Source organism: Rhagoletis zephyria, unplaced genomic scaffold (genome assembly GCF_001687245.7).
Source record: "Rhagoletis zephyria isolate East Lansing unplaced genomic scaffold, Rhagoletis_zephyria_1.1 Rzeph_scaffold_02356, whole genome shotgun sequence".
Taxonomy (NCBI): Eukaryota; Metazoa; Arthropoda; class Insecta; order Diptera; family Tephritidae; genus Rhagoletis; species Rhagoletis zephyria.
Genome location: NW_016159440.1, coordinates 46,835 through 70,819, shown reverse-complemented (window position 1 = coordinate 70,819; position 23,985 = coordinate 46,835). Strand labels below are relative to the sequence as shown.

The window sequence follows — 23,985 nt, the reverse complement described above, 5'->3', positions numbered from 1 at the left end:
AATGAATTGTTTTTGTCAACATTGTAAAAACCTAAAATTTTCCCAAAATCCCTTCATTTTTGAAGGTTCAAGTTTTCTTCTGACAATAAAATTGTTTTGGCAATTTACAGGTTTTGGGAAACAATAGAGATTCTGTAACCAGTTAGCGAGAAGTTTCGGATCGATATCGCAATTGTTGGCGTAAAAATATTTCTTATCATACGTCAACAAAACCGATACCGATTCGAAAATTGTTGCTAAATTATTACAGAATCTGCCCCCAGGCCTACAAAAATGATATCGTCCGATTCAGCTGGAACAAAAATGCTTCAAACAAGTAAGAGTTTCTTTGTATTATGGCCGACATATATACATCTTTCATTTGAATCAGTATTAAAAGCTCTATTGGCTCCTACATTCGGGTTTTGATAGGCGAGTCTTCCCTGAATCCTTTTTTCCATATTTCTCATGCATTCATTTCTTCGTTAAATTCTTAAACGGAAGAAGTTTTCTCTATGCACGCGCACTTATACACATAAATTCATTATGTAAATAAAGACGCCTAAACGTACACCACAAATCTGTTTCTTTTCGTGTTTTATCTTTCAAGCATTTGTGCAAAGAAGTAATGTCGCAAAACTCATAAACTTCAATGGACAATATCTCAGGTTTAAAACAAGATATCTCGTTGAGTTAAACATCATTATCAAGAAGAAATATTTTACTTTCAAATGGCTTACTAAATTTTCTAAAAAAACGAACTATTCTTGATGAAATACATGAAAATACATGACGTCGGTTCGAATCCTACTGAAAGAAGTCTGATGAGGAATTGTGGTGATTTCCGAAATAGCTATCACTTCTACTATTTTTTTTTTATTATTGTTGCTTTTCCACAATGAGTTTTCATTAAAAACGGCCTCAAGCTCAATNTTCTGTAACCAGTTAGCGAGAAGTTTCGGATCGATATCGCAATTGTTGGCGTAAAAATATTTCTTATCATACGTCAACAAAACCGATACCGATTCGAAAATTGTTGCTAAATTATTACAGAATCTGCCCCCAGGCCTACAAAAATGATATCGTCCGATTCAGCTGGAACAAAAATGCTTCAAACAAGTAAGAGTTTCTTTGTATTATGGCCGACATATATACATCTTTCATTTGAATCAGTATTAAAAGCTCTATTGGCTCCTACATTCGGGTTTTGATAGGCGAGTCTTCCCTGAATCCTTTTTTCCATATTTCTCATGCATTCATTTCTTCGTTAAATTCTTAAACGGAAGAAGTTTTCTCTATGCACGCGCACTTATACACATAAATTCATTATGTAAATAAAGACGCCTAAACGTACACCACAAATCTGTTTCTTTTCGTGTTTTATCTTTCAAGCATTTGTGCAAAGAAGTAATGTCGCAAAACTCATAAACTTCAATGGACAATATCTCAGGTTTAAAACAAGATATCTCGTTGAGTTAAACATCATTATCAAGAAGAAATATTTTACTTTCAAATGGTTTACTAAATTTTCTAAAAAAACGAACTATTCTTGATGAAATACATGAAAATACATGACGTCGGTTCGAATCCTACTGAAAGAAGTCTGATGAGGAATTGTGGTGATTTCCGAAATAGCTATCACTTCTACTATTTTTTTTTTATTATTGTTGCTTTTCCACAATGATTTTTCATTAAAAACGGCCTCAAGCTCAATAAAAAAAAAAATTGTTGAATATAATTGTTATAAGGCCATAAAATAACAAAAACAAATAACTTAAGGACGAGCACACCTTAAAGTTAAACATTCTAATAATAGAAATATTAACAAAAACCAACAACTACATGATCAAGTCTAAATAGCACTGCATCAGCTGCGCCTGATTGTAGTTGGCTTAACCAATGAAATAGTGGAAATAGCAACAAGAATTCACAAGGCCAACTTAGCACAGTGCGTAGGCAACTGACTGAGTGGAATCGTCGGTTCGAATTCTACTGAAAGAAGTCCGATGAGGAAATGTGTTGATTTCCGAAATAGCTATCACTTCCACAATTTTTTCAAATTATTGTTGCTTCTCCACAATAAGTTTTCATTAAAAACAGCCTCCAGCTCATTAAAAAAAAAATAAAAAAATTGTTGAATATTTTGTGTAAACTTTTGTCGTACTAAATATGAAAAAAAAATAATTTTAATGACGAAGTTCTAATATGAGCTTTAAAACTGAACCCTTCTTCAATATTATGAGGCAATATGCAAAGCATTGTTCCACTACTAGTTTCAAAAGTGTGAAATTGCTAGAATAGAAGACAGCAGCACAGAATTTAGGATTTGATTTAAAAAAAAATTGTCAACCTCAATATTGTTGAGTTTTGGGGAAAAGTAAGAAGCACCAACAATTTTTTAAATTAACCATTGTATTCTAACATTTGCAACAAAGTATTGTATACTTTTCTAAAACGCATCTGAAAAGTTATCGCAACGCATCGCTAGCGCAATCAGCGCATCAGAAACAACGTTGATGTTTCGTTTGTTATTGGTTACCATTGGTGTTTTAAAAATGGAAAATTCAGAAAAATTGTTTACTGTCATATTGACTATTTCAAATATGCAATGCATGTGGTTGCAATGTGTCGCAACTCACCATATACAAACAGTTTGAATACCGCAGTATAAGCCATCAGCCATCCTCTCCATACAAAAATTAATAAAAGTAAAATGTCGAAATAGACTTCAAGTAGGAACAATTTCCTTTTTACATAACATATATAAAAAGTTAAGGCACAGTTGAAACTACGAGTAATTATTGCTGGATTAGTAGTTTTCACTTTGTAAATGTAAAAGTGTGCAAACTTCATCTAAATAAATTAAAGGTAATATTGTATCTAAATTTTTAGCAATTATTTGTACTTTATTAGGAACAATAATTAAATACAAGTTGTACACCATAACTAAATATTAGAAAAATAACAGGAATACAAATTTGGTACAATTTAGTGATAAAAAGTACAATTTGAATTACATTTTCATACGAAATTGGAAAACGCAATTGTGCGCGTTCATACTGAGGGAAATAATGCATAGCAAAATTTAATATTTTTTATTTGATTATCGTTTAAAAATGTTCGTATTTATGAATAATATTTTCATACAAAATTTATTACGGTCGTATTTGACTGTGTCGGGTTCGAATTCCACTGCAGACAACATGCAAATAAATTTTTTTTTAGTTTTTGTCTTGATTATTCACTTCACGGATGCTTTTTCAGTACGCACGCGGTCATTTTAATATGCGCGTACTTGAATTGAATATTTACCAATATTCAGTGCTTTCGTTGACGTTTATAGTAAGACCAATTACGTTTCTATTTGATTTTAATATTTTTTTTCGTCAGTTACACTGTTACGCTGTTGCCTAACCGTTGGCTGATCAACATTCATGTGTTTAGGGATCCACATTCGAGATTCCCCGGGCCCGATCATAGGAACACCGCTTGGCATCAAACGTGCCTTTCCTGTACATCGCACAGAGGGGTATTTGGCCGATTTAGGCGGCCAAAAGTAGCATTTTCCAAACGCACTTTTTTCTTTTTTACGGAATATAGGGTTAAGAGAATATAATTCTTGACTAGATTCCGTTATTTTTAATCCCTCTTTGCTTTAATTCGCTCGCACCGCGCTGTCATAGTGCCGTGTTGATAATTCTTTATTTGGTTTTTAGATGTGTTTAATACAAGCCGAAGTTGTAAATATCTGCTTTAAATCGTGTGTTCATTTTTTAAATTATATTAAATTAGATAATTGTAAAGGAAAGAAATACCATATGATCCAAATACTTTAATACAAATATAATATGAACTGGTACCGGCAGAGCTACAAGGAAAAATATCGTATTTTTGCAAATTTTAATGGATTAGAGAAATGAACTACAGTCATAAAGTTATGTAACACCACTCAACGGCGCTGAGATTCTTGCTTGGGTGTTATGCTTGACAGTTCGTAGTTTGGAAACAAACAAAAAAAACTGCTGAAAAGGTGCGTTTGCTATGCAGTGACCATTGGAAATACCACTGCAGAAAAATAAAGCTAAAATGCTGCTGCAGTACTGTACCAGTTTTCTTTACATGTACAGGGTGTTCTGTAAAAGTGTTCAATGAGTAAAGGGGGTGATAGAAAAGTCAAGACGCCCGACAACGTTAAGAGGGGTAGCTGGGACGGTTTGGAGGAGGGGTTTAGTATAAAAATTTGGAGAGTTGCAGGGAGAAAATAGTTGTCAGTAAATTTAGAAAAAAAATTCTCTACTTAACGGTAAGTTCTAGCAAATAAGTTTTTAAAGCAGTAAAATCATACTATTTTTTTCTCAAACTATATATACATATGTATGTATATCTCTAAACAATCAATTCTTGTAAATATGTATGTACATATATCCAAAGGTTTCTAGGAATCGACTCTAACGATTTTGATGGAATTTTGTATTCAGATAATGTTTTTGTATTCAGATAATGTTTTTAATTTTAAGGGTATCTGGGGATATTTGTACAAAGTTGCCACGTATTGGAAATTTTTTATAATTATTAATTCTGAGAAGGCACAAAAGATTCACCAAAAAATGAAAGTTAAAAGACATTTCAAATAAAACAAACTACTATATACTATAGTTAGTTCGATGAGTGTACGACATTTCTGCGTGTTAGATAAGGTGCAAATTATTTCAATAAAACTCAACATAATGGTTACTCCGTATAGTGTTTTTTAATCATTTGTTATTTTGATTTAATTTGGGTTTTTAAACATGTAGCAATCCTTCGAAATGTAATTGAAAATTAAGCCATATCAAAGCCGTTTTGGATGATGCCATTAGCGTAGTAATTCATTGAAATTAATTGAATTACATTTTTTTACAGGTGAAAAACCATCTCATGTTCCATATTCATATTGGTAAAATTAATTTAACCTATCATATACATTGAATTAAATTTTTAAGCAAGTGGCAGCCCTGTTAAAAATAGTTTCCAACTATAACCTTATTAAACTGACACCATTATTGTTATACATATTTATTTCAGTTACCTAATTCCCTTGAANTTAAAAATAGTTTCAAACTATAACCTTATTAAACTTACACCAATATTGTTATACATACTTATTTCAGTTACCTAATTCCCTTGAATTAAAGTTGAATTTAATTTTTAAACAGATGGTAATCCTCCCACATGTTGTTTAGAAATAAAGCCTTTTCAAAAATATCTCGATTGATACCCATATTGATATTTGATTTTTTAGCAGGTGGCAACCCTTTTTATGTTCTAACCTAGACATAAACCTTCTCCTCGGCGATGTGAATATGTAGGTATCAATGTTTCGACAATCGGACCTCGATACCATGGAGTCTATCGATGTCAAACTTCAAGCAACTTTATTTTCGTTGTTTTGGTCGGATACTTGCCCTGCAAAAAATGCGACTAATCCGGGATGACTCCGGGAGCAATCGCAAAGGAGCATGCGACTAATACCACTTTTGATCTCTTTATATGGAATGAACTGTTCGCTTTTGTTCGAGCATGTCCTATGAAGAGACTAATTGTTCACCTTTATACCCGAACAGGTATAAAAGGCGACTAGTCACTTTTAAAAAATAAAAATAAAAATTTGCGCCAGCTGAGATTCGAACCGGGGTGTTCAGTTATGTTAGGCGAATACTCTCTCCGTGAGCCAACACCGCACATGAAATTTCATTGACTAAGTGCGTACATATCATTAAATCGTTAATAGTACCCATTAGAGATGAGTTGAGGACTAATTGATCTCCAATTATACCCATAAGGGATGAGTCGAGACCAATTGATCTCCATTAGTACCCGCATGAGACTAGTTGCGACTAATTAATGCCCAATTGTACCCGATTGAGAGTAATCTCGGAATACTCTCTTTAGAGATTAGTCGCACAATTTTTTGCAGGGTGGACATCCTCCCACTCTATTTACATGATTTTAAACATTTAAGCTGATGTCACATAAAACTTTTGCTTCGCTTTACGTGACAGATTCGCTTTGACAGATAAGATGAATTGTATGAAAATGCACAAAGCATGCCACATAAATCGTTGAAGCGGCAGCGCGAAGCGAAAAGATGGTCAACTCCCATCTTTTTGCGCGCTTTGACAATCAGCCGGTTTAATATTTATTTTGTTTCGTCCAAATTCGGGTTTTCATGCAGAAACATAAAACTTAATTACATTGCTGATAATTTTAAATCAAAATAATTAAAATCCACAGCAACTTTGATGAGTAAAAAAGCGGTACAACATTGTTTTCTTGGCGTTCATTGTGGCATACCTTTTGCGTCTGGCGCTTTGCTGGCAAAGTTATAAATGTCACGCAAAGCTACAAAGTTTTATCTGGCATCAGCTTTACAGTTTTAAATATTGTAACACGTCATTTCTAAACATTTTGAGTTAAAATTTTCATACAAATAATTTTGGCCGGGTAAATCGGTCAGCGCGGCGACGAATAACTGTTACCCCGTTTTTTTTTTGAGAAATAAAAGGGTCCTTTATAGTTTTTGCGAAAAGTGTATTTTATTGGTAATTCTCCACAGATTTTACTTTAGTTGTATTAATTAGTTATTAAATTTTAATCCCTATTTACATTTGCCAGCTGTTTAAACTTTGAGAGAAAAGTTTATTTGGCACGCAAGCCTTTTTCAGGTGTATTTTTTCTTAGGCTTTGTACAAAAAAGAAAAAACTGTATAAGGTTGGTCGAATGAATGGCCGTCCTACTCACCAGTTCCGAGTCTATTCGATTTTTAAGTATGAGGCCTTATGTTGGACAAAAGGGGGAGTACAAGGGATTCAAAATTGAGAAAATTTGCCTATGGTTACAGAAGATATGGAATAAATTAACTGACGAAGACCTGCCTGCCAAATGAACTTTTCTCTCAAAGTTTACACTGCTGGCAAATGTAAATAAGGATTGAAATTTAAAAACTAATTAATACAACTAAAGTAAAAACTGTGAAAAATTAACAATAAAATACTTGTTTCGCAAAATCTATAAAGGACCCTTTTATTTCTCAAAAAAAACCGGGGTAACAGTTATTCGTCGCCACGCTGTACATCCCGGTGAATTTAGGCATTAGGCTCTACGATACAGCTGCTTTCCCAATGCTCCTACCGCCAAAAACATTGAGGCACCTCAGAAAATGAGTGGTGCGTAGATTACAGTTAGCACGACAATTAATTATTACACATTTTATATTGGTATAAACCGCACAATTACATTTACATAAATTTAAACCGCACAGCACTGCTAAAATTCAAAAGTGAACAAAAGTTTCACATTAACGAACATTCAAAATAAAACGACATGACATTTCCAACAGTAACGAAATATAGGAAATAAAAATAAAACAAGTTGAAGTTTAAAAGTTGGGTTCTCATGAGAGCAGCGTCAGAGCAGCTCAGATTGTGTTTGCTCACACTATTGGTATATGAAATGCGCCGAAAATCGGCCCATTGTGCCGATAATGGGATCTTACCGGCTAACCTAATATTCACGCACGCCGCCAATTTATTGTCAAAAATTTCTCATGCACATGCAATTTGTATGAGATCAACCGAAATTGAACGGCGTGCGTATGAAGCTAACTCAATTTCCAATTTTTGTTCTGCGTAACATTTTGATTTGACGTTTCGCTCAATGAAATCAAATGCAAACGCATGCAAGTCAATTTTGGGTGACGCAAAAAAACAAATTCGACGGCATGCGTACCAAAACGCAAGCCGCGAATATTAGGTTAGCCTGTTAGCTTTAAGTTCAAATTCGCTAGATTTTTTTTTAAATAATTTTCAACAAGTTTTCAATAACTCCGTAACTTCTTCGAAGATTTTCATTTCCGAGATGCAAAATGTTGAAAAGATGTTTTCTGTCACTATTTATGTATTTCAGACAACTGTCTGAAACATTTACATATGTTTTTCAAAACAGCTAAAATGAAGAACATAATTGATGCCTTAAAAATAAAAAATGCCTTCCGAAATTACATAATTTTTTATCTGATTTGTTTTATTCCTTTATATTTGACATGAAAAATATAATGAATATAAACAAGTATACATATATTGTTATCTACCCTAATATAGAAATCCTAGGTTTTAGTAAACTCTAACAGCCGGTTTCACCAGCAATTTAAATGGAAAATGATTTTTTATTTTCTTTCTATTTCCAGATCAAATTCAAAAAATAAAAATGATTTTTCATTTAAATTCCTTTCGTGAAATTGGCTGTAAAACGAATTTATTGATGTAGTAAATAAATGGTTTTTAAATTCTATTAGGCCTTTAGTGAGAAACCTACCGAAACAAAGCTGAATTTCGAAAACAATTATTTAGGGCTTTAATATATAAAGGTAATGATTTATAGTGTACATAAGTATGTATTTATGCACTGCAAATATTTATATTGACGTAAACAAATAATGCATATTTGCGTGTTTACATACTTACATATGTATATCTATACATATGTGTAGAGTTTTAACTTATTCGATCTCTATCATTTTATTATGTTTTTACTTTGATTTCATATTCACTATTCACAACAAAACTTACAGCTGATTTGGCCACCCACACCATTAAATATTAACACAGTTAGATATATTTTCAACATCACTATAGAGTTCTGATGTGGGTTAGCAGTCCAAGAACCTGTTGCCGAACTGGCGCGAAATTATCTTGGTTACACTGTTATATAACATCAGACCAGTTTGAATATCGCAATGAAGTTTTTTGCTCATTACTATGTGCCAAAAGCGGAAGCTATGTACATACTACAAGCATTGCTGCTCGCCCTAATCGACCAATAGGGGCTACAACAAAGCCGTTGGCGAAATTGCGTTCATGTATTCAACCACCACCCACGCTGCACCCAAATCGAAATCTGATAACAGTCAAGCTTGCAGCCATGAGCTTTGCGTGTAGCAGTGTCAAAGCCCGGATGTGTGATTACCGGTATACGGAAGGGCAATGTTTGTTTACCAGCCAAAGCTCTGTTCCGACTACTGCGTAAGAATGTATGGACATACATACATAAATGCTCGTACACCACGGAGAAAAACATTGAGGTTGTTCACACTTGCCTGGTTATCAGGTTATCTGGGTAAAAATTATTATTGTGCACGTATTTTATTTTAGTAAACTTAGTAAAAACCTGGTAACCAGGCAAGCGTGCCAACCACAATATAATAAAAAAAGCTAGGCTATCGCCTTTTATGGAAATTTATATACCCATACTTGTCGTTACTGCTTTACAGAGAAGCCTGCCATTATTACTGACTTGGATTGACCGCATTTCAGTCTGTAAACCCCGATTTATTTTAGTGTGGTAGAAGATGTGGTAGATTTTCCAATTCATATTTTTATTGGGTATAAACAACGCACATAATTGCTTGTGGATCGTACAGATTCAACGCAAGTGATACAAAAGCAAGTATACCACTAGTTTTCTAGTTAGAAAATATAAGCATAAGAAAAAAATATTTTCAATAATTTGAGAAAATCCCTTCGAATTGATTTATGCAAAAAAGTGGACCACATTTTATTTTTTTAGCTGTGCCTCTTTTGAAGATGGTGCGTGTCGTGTACAAATGTATGTATATTGTATACACATAGTATGTAATTAAGAATTAATTATTTGTGCGTGTTTTACCAGACTTAAAAAGTTTACAGTTCAGACTAGCAACCCATTTTATTAAGTTGGTAAAATATACGACACTTTAACAAAATTTTATTTTTGCGTATGTATAATTAACACCTTTCCATTGCATAATACTTAAGCAGATATAAATATGCGGATTTCTGAAATATTAAAAAGTTAAAGCACAGATATATTTAAAGCCAAATTCATGATTCATGAAATCTATTGATTAATTTTTATATTTCTTATTAGAATTGAGTTGAATTTTTAGAGTTATGTGAAAATTGTAAACAAATGTTCTGTCTAAAAATGAGGTAGGTTTTAAGCCTTGTGTGGTAGATGTGGTAGAAACCCAAATTGAAAAAAATATGTGGTAGATCTACCACATACATATGTGTTCACACTGCTGCATTAGCTATCGTAAAAACTTCAGTTCTTGAAAAAGTCGATGAAATTGAGCGGCGTAAACTATAAGAAACAAAGAGAAATACAGTCTACCATGTCAGGCATGGGTGACATGTCAAGCATGTGACATAACGAAGAGACCTGACAAGGTTTTCACTTACGAAGAGGCACAGAAAATTCGTAAAGACCAAATTAATATGAAAACCTTTCAATAACGTCGAATTCTATCGATTCTTATGGAGGTTTGTTTTGCTTTGAATACGCACGCAAAAGTGTTGTATTCAAAGTTTTGAGAAAAATTTGCTGAGTAGTTTTTTCCTCTACGGAAAAGTTAAAAAAATGACTTTACAGTTTTTCAGTCTTAGCTAGTGCTATGTATTTTAAAACCGTTTCTGTACCCTAACAGTTCACGCCGAGAGGTTTTGGTGCGACAGCGGCAGCGCCGCTGACGTACATAAGTGGCCATTAGGTAGATACCAAAGCAAATATAAAACCAGGCAATACCTAAGTTGCATCTCATCTGATCACAGGTTTTAGAATCCGAGATCTACCTTTGAATTATCTGCATCGTTGGATGTTTCAAACATGCTGTCATTACATTTTTTAAGTGTGAAAGATACAGAAACACGTGGCGAACGCTTTTTCAAATTCCGTGATTCCCCGTTTTAGTTTTGCTTATGTCCACATAGAAGAGTGAACGCTTTTTATACCCGAGCGCACTTGTGCACAAGGGTATTATAACTTTGTTCACATAACGGTTGTTTGAAACAGGCAAAACGAATCGAGATAGATATAGACAAATGTATACATAAATGATCACAATGAAAAGAGAAATCGATTAAGCGGTGACTGTCTGTCCGTCCGTCCGTCTGTGCACACGATAACTCGAGTAAATATTGAGATATATTAACGAAACTTGGCACGTGCACTTCTTTCGGGCGTGGGACGGATGGTATTGAAAATGGGCAAAATCGGACAATAACCACGCCTGCCTCCTATATAACGGTAATTTTCAGAAATACGAAAACTGCGATATTTTAGTAACCACTGAAGATTATGCGCTCAAAATTGATATTTACAAAAATTTTTAGACCAAAAATAAGAATATTCTACATTTTTGGAAAATGGGCGTAGCCACGCCCACTTATGGTTACATGTGTATATATTGGTAACCGCTGCACCAATTTCTTCCAAACTTGGCTCAGTTGTTGGCCTTGGTACGAAATACCAAATTTTTAAAATCGGACAATAACCCCGCCTACATCTCATATAACGGTAGTTTAGAGAAATACGAAAACTTCGATAAATCAGTAAATATTAAAGCTAGTTTATTCAAAATTGATGGTTGCAACAACTCTTTACCAAGAAATACATTTATGATAAAAATTTGGAAAATGGGCGTGGCACCGCCCCCTTATGATCACATATATGTATCTCGGTAACCGTTCTACCAATTTTACCAAACTCGGTATGGTTATTGTGCTAGCCACGTAAAAGCAAAACGTTGGAAATTTTTGAAATCGGACTAAAATTGAGACCGCTTTTCAAATAACGCTTATTTACTCAAATTGATACACCCCGGCTTACCATGTAACGGTAGCTTTTGGAAAGGTGAAAATTATATATTTAATACTTGCGCCGGGTAGACTTTCTTACTTGTTCTATCTTATATTTATGTTGGCTTCAGTACGACGTCAGTGTTTACTAGGTCAAGGCGCAAAGGAATTTTTTTTAAATTAAATTTAAAGTTTAACTCTTTGTTTTTTGAAAGGTAATTATTACTGGTTTTTTTATGTGGTTTTTCGGGATTCTTTGTTGTATATGAATTCGTGCGATTTTTGAAAATCCTTGAACACATTCCCCGCTTTTGTATGAAAGTAAGTAAAGAGCTTTTTTATGCGGCTTTCTGAGGAACGCATATACCGCATAAAATGAGACCTAAGTATATATGTATATGTATGTACATTAGGGTGCCTTTTTCCACTATTTTGTTCATTCCCAACACGAAATTTTGTGAGAAATACCCTAAAAAATCCCTGAAAATTTTAGCCTTTAATATAAATCGGGCTCATTGCGTACATCGTAAAATAGACGAAAATGCACGACTTGACAACATCGGCCTTGCCTATTCCAGGGCTGCCAAGTTTTTAGGCAATGGCATATACTTTTCGATGCGACTCGTTTCTCGAAAAACAACTTGCACGACCGACGCGTACAAAGATTTCCCGTTCAAAATACTTACACGTAAACTATGATTTTTTTTTTTCAAAATTCTACAGCTCAAAGGAAGTGTATGGTGTAATCTTGGGATATTTAAAAAAGATTTGGTGGCTTAAACCAGAAGTCCGATTAGGGAAAACCCAGATAGTGTAGTAAAATTTTAGAACAATTTATTAAATTATTAAAAAAATAACTAATAACTAGTGAATCCGCATGGCGTTAAAACGCCCAAAGCTTAATTTCAAAAACTTAAAAGATGTTCAAAATGTTAGTCAGAGTTAAAAGAGATTAAATTCATCAAATTTCAAATCACCCTATATCGATGAAAAAAGTTCTTAATTAAAAAAAAATAAAATAAAATAAAAACTTTACCACACATCTACAGGTAAGGTCTTTAATTTGATCTTTCATTTTTGAAATTCCCTTTTAAATATATTCCCAAACTAAAGTCTTCTTAAATCTCTTTCGTCTGATATTGTGATACACATGTACTCCAATATACTGAAGAACTAATTTGAATTTGATTGTTCGAACAAATGACAACTAGGAATGTTAGAAATGACAATGGGATCCCGGACGTTTTAAGGTCTCGAAAATCCCTGGATTCTTGGCAAGCAATCCCGGGATTTTCGGGATTTGTAATTTTGCACTGATGGCAATAATAGAAACTCCTTTTCTTGACCAGTATTGGCTATATATCTTTTTTTATTTAATAATTAATATGTTTCTATAAATGCCTAGCTCATTACACATATAACACCGCACGATAGTAAATTTTAAACACAAATATCAATATATCAATATATGGGCCAAATATAGTAAAATTGCGTTTTTAGTTTTTCACTCTGACGTCAGTAATTTAAAAATGATTTAAAAAATTCAGAGAAATGTGTTTAGAGAAGAAGTATGGGTATAAAATTAATGCGCAAATCCTGTAGAATTTAAACAGATTCCAGGGTTCAGAAAAACTCGTTTTCAAATCTGTGTTCGTATGGAATAGTAGCTAATGTCTAGAAGCTGGCTTTAGTATAATGCGGCATTCCCTTTATTCTTTAAACGACAAAGAATTGTTTGATGAGACTTAACAAGAATATAGGCTTGCTAGCATCGGAACTAGTTCTTGCACGTTTATCTGCCAAAAGTTCTTCAACGGCTCAGCGCCAATGAGTCATTCGCAATCGTATGCTGCGAATGCTGCATTATACTAAAGCCAGCCTTTCAACATAAGCTACTTTTCCCTACGAACACAGATATGTATAGGGCGAGATCCAAAATGCATGCTGCTTTGTATTTGTATAATATTGTGTACACATTTCGCAGCAATACAAAACAATATGCAACTAGAACTCACCCATAATTATGTACACTAGATAACAAATTTTCAAAAAAGTTCAGAGCTCTGGCATTTGACCATCATTTCATATTTAAAAATTTCCGCTGAACCCAAGTATGAAGATATTAAGACAGTAGAACAGTTTCGAGATATAGCCAAATTTCGGTAATTTTAAATTATATACAACTTTCAAAATAACGTATACGAAAATACACTTCTCCGTATGAAAGCAAAATAATATTTTGAAAATAGCTCAGCAGAGATCAACAAATGTTCCTTTTGACGTTTACTCGCATATTGCGAATGAATAGAAGAAAGAATGAATTTGAATCATTTGCGAACAAATTTTTGTTTTTTGTGTTGAATATCTCGGAGTTATATGTAGTCCAGTCGAATGGTAGTTTAAGATTGCAATACAATGCACGAATTTAGTTATACATAGAATTCAAGAGGGGGTTATAAAAAGAAGTTAAATCTGAATTTGCAGTGCTGTGCGAATATTTTTTGCTAAGTTATGCAAAAAAACGTTTTTCTTCATATTTTCGCGAATATCTCGGCTACTATTTGTCGCACGCAAGAGAACAACATATCATTCTGTTTGTAATGAAATTCCTAATTTTTTTCATGCAAACAATTTTTTCGTTAAATAAATAGATAAAAAACTATTAAGCATCAAAGTGGAAAATTTCTTTTTTGATGTATGTTTTTCGCAAATTACTCAGTTCCTTCGCATTTTTACACTTGATAGTCCAAATACTTTTTTGAACAACACTAAATTACCTTTAATCTGATGTATAAATATCGATGATCCAATAAGGCAGCCTCTGGCAATCCACGCTGGAACACGTACAAGTCGAGCCTGTAGAAGTTTTTGCTCAATCGCCATGATTCCAGAAGGTCTCAATGTACGGCTCGATTGTACTTTTAGAAATTTGGAAAAAATCTCACTGACCAAATTTTGATTTTTGGTCACAGACAGTTGGACATTAATTTATCTTTTTAATGCTTAAAACTATTGTTTTAAATTTTGGTGAATATCTCGGAATTTTCACGCGCACATTTAAGAAAAGAGAGAAATTGACTTCTGCAAAATTTATATAATTTAATTCAAATTTCAAATTCAAAACTTCAAATTTTTTTCTCGTATGGGTAATAAAATGAAATCAGATCTTGTTTTTTTGCCTCCATCGGAATCAGCTGCTGAACAACATTCCTTCAGAACTTTTCATCAGATTCAAACATGGCTTGACAATGTCTTGGACCCGGAAGACTGGCGCTGGAATAGACGTAGATGTCGTTTGGAACCCGTTATGTGCACCAAAGAACCAATTCCATCTTCACTTCTTAAAATTATTTCGTGTACTTGCACGACACAATGCGGCGCAGCTTGCGGCTGTAGGAAAGCAGGACTTAAATGCTCCATCGTTTGTAGAAATTGTTCAGGTCAAAACTGTTCGAACGTTCCAGTAATCACCGATGACAGTAGCGATGATGAAGACATTTATGATATGCCAACCACAGTCCCCTTACCTCGATTTGGCGGAGCTAAACATGCAATTCATCCCCCTAGCGACATTGCACTTCAAGACAGTGAAGATGATCCTTCGCCATCAAAACATGCCAGGAAATAGTATAGTGGAAATAGTGAATGTACTTCATTTACTTTTCTCTATCAAAATATTTATTTTATGTTCAATCATTCCTTACGTTTCATTTAATTAATTCGATTTATATTAATTGAGTTCAATGTTATGTTACATTTTTACTAAGTTTTCATTTCAAGTACAAAACAGTGTAATATATAGTATGTGCAACGATAGTGTTATTTATTATTTTACTATTCTTTTATTTCACAATATGTGCAATAAGAATTAGAGCCGAATTACACATGCGCGCCTAATATTATCTCATTTTTGGAGATTTCACTCCGACAATCTTGAACTACATGCATCGTGATATCAAGTTTTTTCTGTTTAAATAAACTTACATCACTTTACGCCATGAATATTGAGCTTGTGGATTCAATAACCGATGAAATGCGTGTAATATATTTATACATATCGTTGGTTATTATATCCGTGCCTTCAATTGTTTTCTTATTTGCTGAAGAAAATAACTTGTAAGTTAATTATTTTATGGTATATAGCAATGAAACATAAAATGCAAACAAGAAAAAATTGATTCAAAAAGTTTTGATATGCAGCCTATAAGTCCCTGTAAGGCTCGACTTGTACGTGTTCCAGCGTGGATTGCCAGAGGCTGCCTTATTGGATCATCGATGTGTATACATCAGATAAAAGGTAATTTTGTGTACTTCAAAAAAGTATTTGGACTATCAAGTGTAAAAATGCGAAGGAACTGAGTAATTTGCGAAAAACATACATCAAAAAAGAAATTTTCCACTTTGATGCTTAATAGTTTTTTTTCTATTTGTTTAACAGAAAAATTGTTCGTACAAAAAAAAAGGGGAATTTGGTTACGAACAGAATGATATACTGCTCTTATCCGTGCGACAAACAGCAGCCGAGATATTTTTAAAAATGTGAAGAAACCCGTTTTTTTGCATAACTTTGCAAAAAACATTCGCACAGCACTGCAAATTTAGATTTAACTTCTTTTTATAACCCCCTATTCAATTCTATTCATAACTAAATTCGTGCATGGTATTGCAAACTGAGGCCCTTTTTCACGACGATTCGACTGGACTAATGACAGACATTTTTAATTTGTTCGTATTTTTTTTTATCCTTGAAATTTCGAAATATTTGAATGGTCGCCGTGAATAACGTAAGCGCCAATTTAATCAAAACTAGTTTTTTCGCAGATTACCGTTAAAAATACTCTCGCGAAATTTCTCAATTTCCGTCAGTTTTCGGACATTAACTTACTTAAGTAGTGAGTGGAAAAACGTTTTAAGTGCAGGTGACCATGGCCAATTTAGAATTAACAAGCGTAATGCAAAAGTGCAATAATGGTAAAAAACGTAAAGTACATTTCGAAAATTGGAATGATATAAAATAAGAGTCTAATAAATAGTGGGGAAGAATATTCAGGAAGAAATGGGAAAGGGGTAATTAAAAAAAATAATCAGAAACGGTAATGTGGAAAAACGTTGTAAGTGAAGGAGCTGTGTTAATATCCATTTTAGTTTTATGCTCAAGCTTCATATTGGATACTATTCAAAATCATTTCTCCAATTTTTATAAAATGATCTATGATGAACAATCAAAGAAACCTTGTTGTTATATTTATTACATTCATTTGTCGAAAAACGTTGTAAGCGCCACCAGCAAAGATGCTAGGCTTACTGGAAAAACGTGTTATCATCCATTGGGATTTGGATATAAAACGTTTTCCCATCATTAAAATTTTGTAAATCTTTTTTTGACTTGAAAGATATACTATATGGATATACAATTGAATTAACGGGCAAGTTTCTTGGAGACTGCTGCACCGAAAAATAGAAAACTAAATCAAATGATTTTATGTGTGTCGTCAAAATCGTTTTTTCCATTCCCGAAAACTTATAATTATGTCGCTTACAACGTTATTCGCGGCGGCCATTCATTTGTTTTTGAAAAAATTTAATGTTAAGGGCTTATATAAACTCGATAACATCCTCTAGTTTCGTTCTTCTAACTTTGTCAGCTTAAAAATTACCTATTCGTCCTTGTGAATCCAAAAAATTTCCTATTGCATTTTTTACCCATATTTTTATTCTACGTAGCATTCAATTTTTTAACAATTTTTGGAATTAATCATCCCTTTGTAATTACAAAGTCCTTCAACATAAATCCTGCGGTCAGAAAGAAAAAATAAAAACACCACTTTAAATAAAACAGTAAGTTTCAAACCCATTTATTATTGTTTATTTCATGGTAGGAGAGCTTCTCAAACAATATAGAAGCAATTTTTTCGATTCAAGTTGTTGAAAAGTAATGAATATCTAAATCCCGGGACTAATCCCGGGATCCAGGGATTGTGACAACGCCATCCCGAAAATCCCGGGATAGGAAAAAGCCGGCAAATTAACATCCCTAATGACATCCCTCCTACACAAATGAATATTATGAATGTATCTTTTTAAACACGTAGCAACTAGGATTGTTAATCCCGGGATCCCGAAATACCCTTCTTGGTAAATAATCCCGGGATTTTCGAGATTTGTAACTTGCACTAATGGCAGTAATAGGAACTACATTTCTTGGCCAGTATTTTCTATATTTATTTTTATACCCGAGCGCACTTGTGCACAAGGGTATTATAACTTTGTTCACATAACGATTGTTCGTAACAGGCAAAATGAATCGAGATAGATATAGACAAATGCATACATAAATGATCAGAATGAGAAGAGAAATCGATTAAGCGGTGACTGTCTGCCCGTCCGTCTGTGCACACGATAACTCGAGTAAAAATTGAGATATCTTAACGAAACTTGGTACGTACACTTCTTTCTGGCGTAGGACGGATGGTATTGAAAATGGGCAAAATCGGACAATAACCACGCCTACCTCCCATATAACGGTAATTTTCAGAAATACGAAAACTGCGATATTTTAGTAACTACTGAAGATTATTCACTCAAAATTGATATTTACAATAAGTTTTAGACGAAAAATAAGAATATTATAAATTTTTGGAAAATGGGCGTAGCCACGCAAACTTAATTTCTTCCAAACATGGCACAGTTGTTGGCCTTGGTATAAGATATGAAATGGGCGAGAATTTTTAAAATCGGACAATAACCACGCCCACATCCCATATAACGGTAATTTGGAGAAATACGAAATCTTCGATAAATCAGTTAATATTAAAGCTAATTATTCAAAATTGATGCTTGCAACAATTCTTTACCAAAAAAACGTTTATGATAAAATTTTGAAAAATGGGCGTGGCACCGCCCACTTATGATCACATATATCGTCGTTTAAAGTACAAAACCGCGTATCGTAATTGTAACCGCGTAACTGACATTGGTTGCCAAAAATTGGATTTACTCACACAAACTCTTGGCTCAATCCTTACCCATTCGTGCTGAAATATACTAGGCAGATATGCGATTGCTTTATATAAAAGGCAACCATTTTCAAATATGAGTGTTCTAGAAAATAATTTTTACAACTTCACGTACGCTGTTTTGCATTTTGCTGATACGCGGTTTTGCATTTTGTTGATACGCGGTTTTGCACTTTAAACGACGATATGTATCTCGGTAACCATTCTACCAATTTGTACCAAACTCGGTATGATTATTGTGCTTGCCACATAGAAGCAAAACGTTGAAAATTATTGAAATCGGACTAAAATTACGGCCGCTTTTCATGTAGCGGTAAATTTCAGAAATGCCTGAAACTTCAATATTTCGAAATTTAAGGACGCTAATTTACTCAAAATTAATGCACCCTGGCTTACCATGTAGCGGTAGCTTTCGGAAAGGTGAAAAACATACATATCTATAATACTTGCGCCGGGTATTTAATGTTTGGCTCCTCCCGAACTTAGATTTTCTAACTTGTTTTATTTAATAAGAAATATTTTTGTATAAATGTCTAGCACGTTATACATATAACACCGTGCCATAGTAAATTTTACACACAAAAATTAATACATTCGCGAAACCATGGGCCAAATATTGTAAAATTGAGTTTTTAGTTTTTCACTTTGACGACAGTAATTCAAAAATGATTTAAACATTTCAGTGAAATGTGCTTAGAGAAGAAGCATGGGTATCAAATTAAGGAGGAAATTCTGTAGAATCTAATTAGATTAAATATTTTGGTGCATAAGGACTGGGTAATATTGAAAATTTCCTTTTAAAATTTTATCCTTGAAATTTCGCAATATTTGTTTAAAATTTCGTCCTTATAATTTTATCGCATTAAAAAATTACCTATTCGTCCTTGTGAATCCAAAAAATTTTAAATTTTTTTAATTCTTGAGAAATTTCCTCTTTCATTTGGTGCCTATATTTTTATTCTACTTTAATCATATCATTGAAATTACAAAGTCCTTTCAAATAAGTCATTCTAACTTTATCACTTTAAAAGATTACCTAGTCATCCTGGTGAATCCAAAAAAAATTTTATTTTTTTAAATTCTATAGAAATTTCCTTTCTCACCCCATATTTTTATTCTATATTGCATTGATTTTTATACCCGAGCGCACTTGTGCACAAGGGTATTATAACTTTGTTCACATAACGGTTGTTTGTAACAGGCAAAACGAATCGAGACAGATAACGACAAATGTATACATAAATGATCAGGATGAAAAGAGAAATCGATTAAGCGGTGACTGTGTCCGTCCGTCCGTCCGTCTGTGCACACGATAACTTGAGTAAAAATTAAGATATCTTAACGAACGTAGGAGCGTAGGACGGATGGTACTGAAAATGGGCAAAATCGGACAATAACCACGCCCACCTCCCATATAACGGTAATTTTCAGAAATACAAAAACTGCGATATTTTAATAATTACTGAAGATTATTCACTCAAAATTGATATTTACAATACTTTTAAGAGGAAAAATAAGAATATTATAAATTTTTGAAAAATGGGCGTAGCCACGCCCACTTATGGTTACATGTGTATATCTTGGCAACCGCTGCACCGATTTCTTCCAAACTTGGCACGGTTATTGGTCTTGGTACAGGATACCAAATGGCCGAAAATTTTTAAAATCGGACAATAACCACGCCCACATCCCATGTAACGGTAATTTGGAGAAATACGAAATCTTTGATAAATCAGTAAATATTAAAGCTACTTTATTCAAAATTGACGCTTGTAACAACTCTTTACCAAGAAATACGTTTATGATAAAATTTTGTAAAAATGGGCGTGGCACCACCCACTTATGATCTCGGTAACCGTTCTACCAATTTGTACCAAACTCGGTATGGTTATTGTGCTTGCCACATAAAAGCAAAACGTTGAAAATTATTGACATCGGACTAAAATTGCGGCTTTTCATATAACGGTAAACTTTAGAAATGCTTGAAACTTCAATATTTCGAAATCTAAGGACGCTAATTTACTCAAAATTGATACACCCTGGCTTACCATGTAGCGGTAGCTTTCGGAAAGGTGAAAAACATATATTTAATATTTGCGCCGGGTATTTAATGTTCGGCTCCGCCCGAACTTAGACTTTCTTACTTGTTTTAAATAACTTCTGAAATTTATCATATCTTTGAAATTACAAAGTCCTTTAAAATAAAAACGCCACTTTAAATAAAAAAGTGGGTTTCAAACCCATTTTTTTATTATTTATTTTATGGTAGGAGAGGTAGAAGCAATTTTTTCGAATTAAGTTGTTGAAGAGTGATGAATATCTAACTCCCGGTTTAATCCCGGGATCCCGGGATTGTGACAACGGCATCCCGAAAATCTCGGGATCGTAAAAAGCATAAAAAATAACATCCCTAGTAGCAACGCTCTTCAAACATTCCAAATGGTCAGACTAAAGATTTCTTAACTTTCTTTCGTTTGGCCACGGTATTTTTATATTTCATATACTTTTTATATTAGTAAATTTAGTTAGGCCTTTCAAACAGGTGGCAACCCTCTTCAAACATATTTTCAAACTTAATTCTTGTTAACTCTCCTTCGCCTGACATCGCGATGCGTATTTTAATTAACTGATGAATTAAGTGAAATTTGATTTTTTAAACATGTGGCAACCACGCTAATTACAGCTCAGAAATAAAATTTTTTAAACCTCCCTTCGATTGATATCAATAATAATTAATAATAATTCATTAAACTTTGTTAATAATTTGAATTTAACTTTAACTTAACAGGTGGCAATCCTCTTTCAACATCTCAAAAAGACTCTTAGGGCCGTTTGCACCATGTCTAGTTAACGCTAACTGGAGGTACATCCTTCAGTTAAGCACGTTAACTGCTTTATCGATCACATGTTATATGATGGGTGTCGATAACGTCGATAAAGATGTTTAACTGGGAGTTAGAATTAACTAGACATGGTGCAAACGGCCCTTAGCGTACAAACTAAATATTTCTTAACACTCCTTCTTTTGACATCCATATTTTGATGTTTCATTTAGCTTGTGTATAAGTAAACTAAATTCGAGATTTCAAGCAGGTGGCAGTCCTCTTCAAAATATTTTCAAACTAGTATCTGAAACCCCTTTCGTTTGGTACCCATATGATGATACATATTTTTCTTACCTAACATGATTTTTTAAACAGGTGGCAACCCTCCTATATTTCAGCTAAGAAACAAGGCTTTTCAAAACCATTTAGCTTGATATCCATTTTGTAATAATTGACTTCTTTTTTTTTAATAATTTGAATATAAGTTCTTAAAGGTGGCAGCTCTCATTGAAAAAATAAAACCTTATTGCACATATAGTCCAAGCCTTTTAACTTGACACCCCATTTGGGAAAATCGAACGAACGGTGCGGATATGGTAGCATTGATTTTTAAATAATTTGAATTTAATTTTTCAGCAGGTGGCAACTCTTTTTCAAAAAATAAAACTAGTTTGCACATCTACAGGACAAGCGCTTTAATTTTACACCTCATTTTTGAAAATCGAGCGAACGGTGCAGATCTTTTACCCTGAACAAAAATCTGATCTGGCCGGGCCCCCCCCCCCTAACTTTCAAATTTTTGCCTAGATATTCAAAAATACTACCACGAAATGCTTGCTTGATAATTTCGGCCCCCCCTAAATTTCAAGGTTTTTCCTATATATATACTGTATAACAAATTATACTCCCAACGCTAACTAAATAATTAGTAAATTGATTTGAAAAGTAGATATGTGGATCATCCGGTTCTGTATCAAGTTATTATCTCTAACTTCAAAGCACTTCCATTTTAAAAGGGTAAAAACCTGGCTGCAGTCGACAATGAGCAAAAATTGATTGAACGGAAACTATAAATAAATTTATAGTTCAATTGTTTATTACTTTGTCTTTAGGTTTGTGTCTTTACTAAGCGGTTGGGTGAACAGCCAAGACGTTTACTTCTAATGTGTGACAAAACAAAATCAAGTAATGTATTTAGCATAAATAAATATACCAGCCTAAAAAATCTGCGTACTCAAAATGTTCAATACGCCCTCATACTTATACATACATACATATGTATGTATATCATTTAACGTTTTGTCCGGCTATTTGGTTTATTATACAGGTATGTAGAGCGAATTTAAAAAAATTCATCAGGGTTTAGTTGAGATATTCGTTTTTGGCCACTATGTTTTGTACATTTCCCAGTACTGCAAAGCTTTTGACGGCCATTCACCTGGGAGTGGCCAGAAGTGATTCGTGTGCTTACGGTTCAAATCGCAGCTAACTACGTCCGGATATTTATATCCATGAATACTCTGGGTAGCGACCGAACGCTAGTTTGGGAGCGAGGTAAAGTGGGAGGGCGTAACACCCCGCGTGCGCTGGGGATTAATCGGGATGGTGCCTCTGCCCGGCTGGTTGAAGTCCTAGGGAAAATAAAGGCTGACATCAGCTCCATCCACGAAATGCGATGGACGGGGCGAGGAAGGTAAGCGTGAGCCTTGCGACGTCTACTACAGTTGCCACGTAAAGGAGTGCAATTCGGTGTTGGATTTGTGGTGGGAGAGAGACCGGCGTTCACTCTAGTGGACGAAAGTCTAGCCACAATCCGCATCAAAGCGAGATTCTTCAACATCTCATTCACATGTGCCAATGCCCCGATGGAAGAGAAGGACGAGGCATCCAAGGCTCTCTTAGCTTAGAGCGTACATATTAGCGCTGCCCCCGACACGTATAAAAATCGTGCTTGGCCATTTAAATGCCAAGGTGGGCAACGAAGGGATCTTTGGTGCCAGTGTCGAAAAAATCAGCCTCCACATAGAAACGGCGGGCTGAGGATGATCCACTTCGCCGGGGCCCGAAGCTTGGCAGTATGTATTACTGGGTTCTAGCATAAAAACATCCATCAAGCTATTCTCATTTTCGTTGTTGGTGTTTCCGACAGGGTAGGAGTGTGATGTATTGTGGAACGATTTTCCGTCGTCCCTTGTCAAATTTGGTTTGGAGACAAACCGGTTTCGGCGTTGTTCCATCTTCAGTGTCATTTTTCGTTCTCTCAAGCTACATGGATGTCTCCACATCGAAAAACGGGAAACCAAATCGAGCATGTTGTGATAGACGGAAGACATGCTTCCATGTTTTAGATGTACATACGTACACTCCGAGGGCCAAACATCGACTCGCACTACTATATTGATGCATCCAATATACGACCTAACCTCGGAGAAGCAAAAAAAGGGCCCCCAACAATGCAGGGAAAGTTCAACGTCGAAAAGCTGCAATCAAAACAGACGGCCAATGGATTCGGC

General features: G+C 34.2%; 1 long non-coding RNA gene across 1 annotated transcript; it reads right to left on the bottom strand.

Moving 5' to 3' along the window:
* Positions 1–2,194: 2,194 nt before the first annotated feature.
* LOC108366646 (uncharacterized) lies at positions 2,195–22,232 on the bottom strand. Its single transcript, XR_001848118.1, has 3 exons — positions 22,220–22,232; positions 18,137–18,142; positions 2,195–2,271 (listed from the first exon to the last, which is right to left on the bottom strand). It is a non-coding gene; the product is annotated as an uncharacterized LOC108366646 (long non-coding RNA).
* Positions 22,233–23,985: the final 1,753 nt, after the last annotated feature.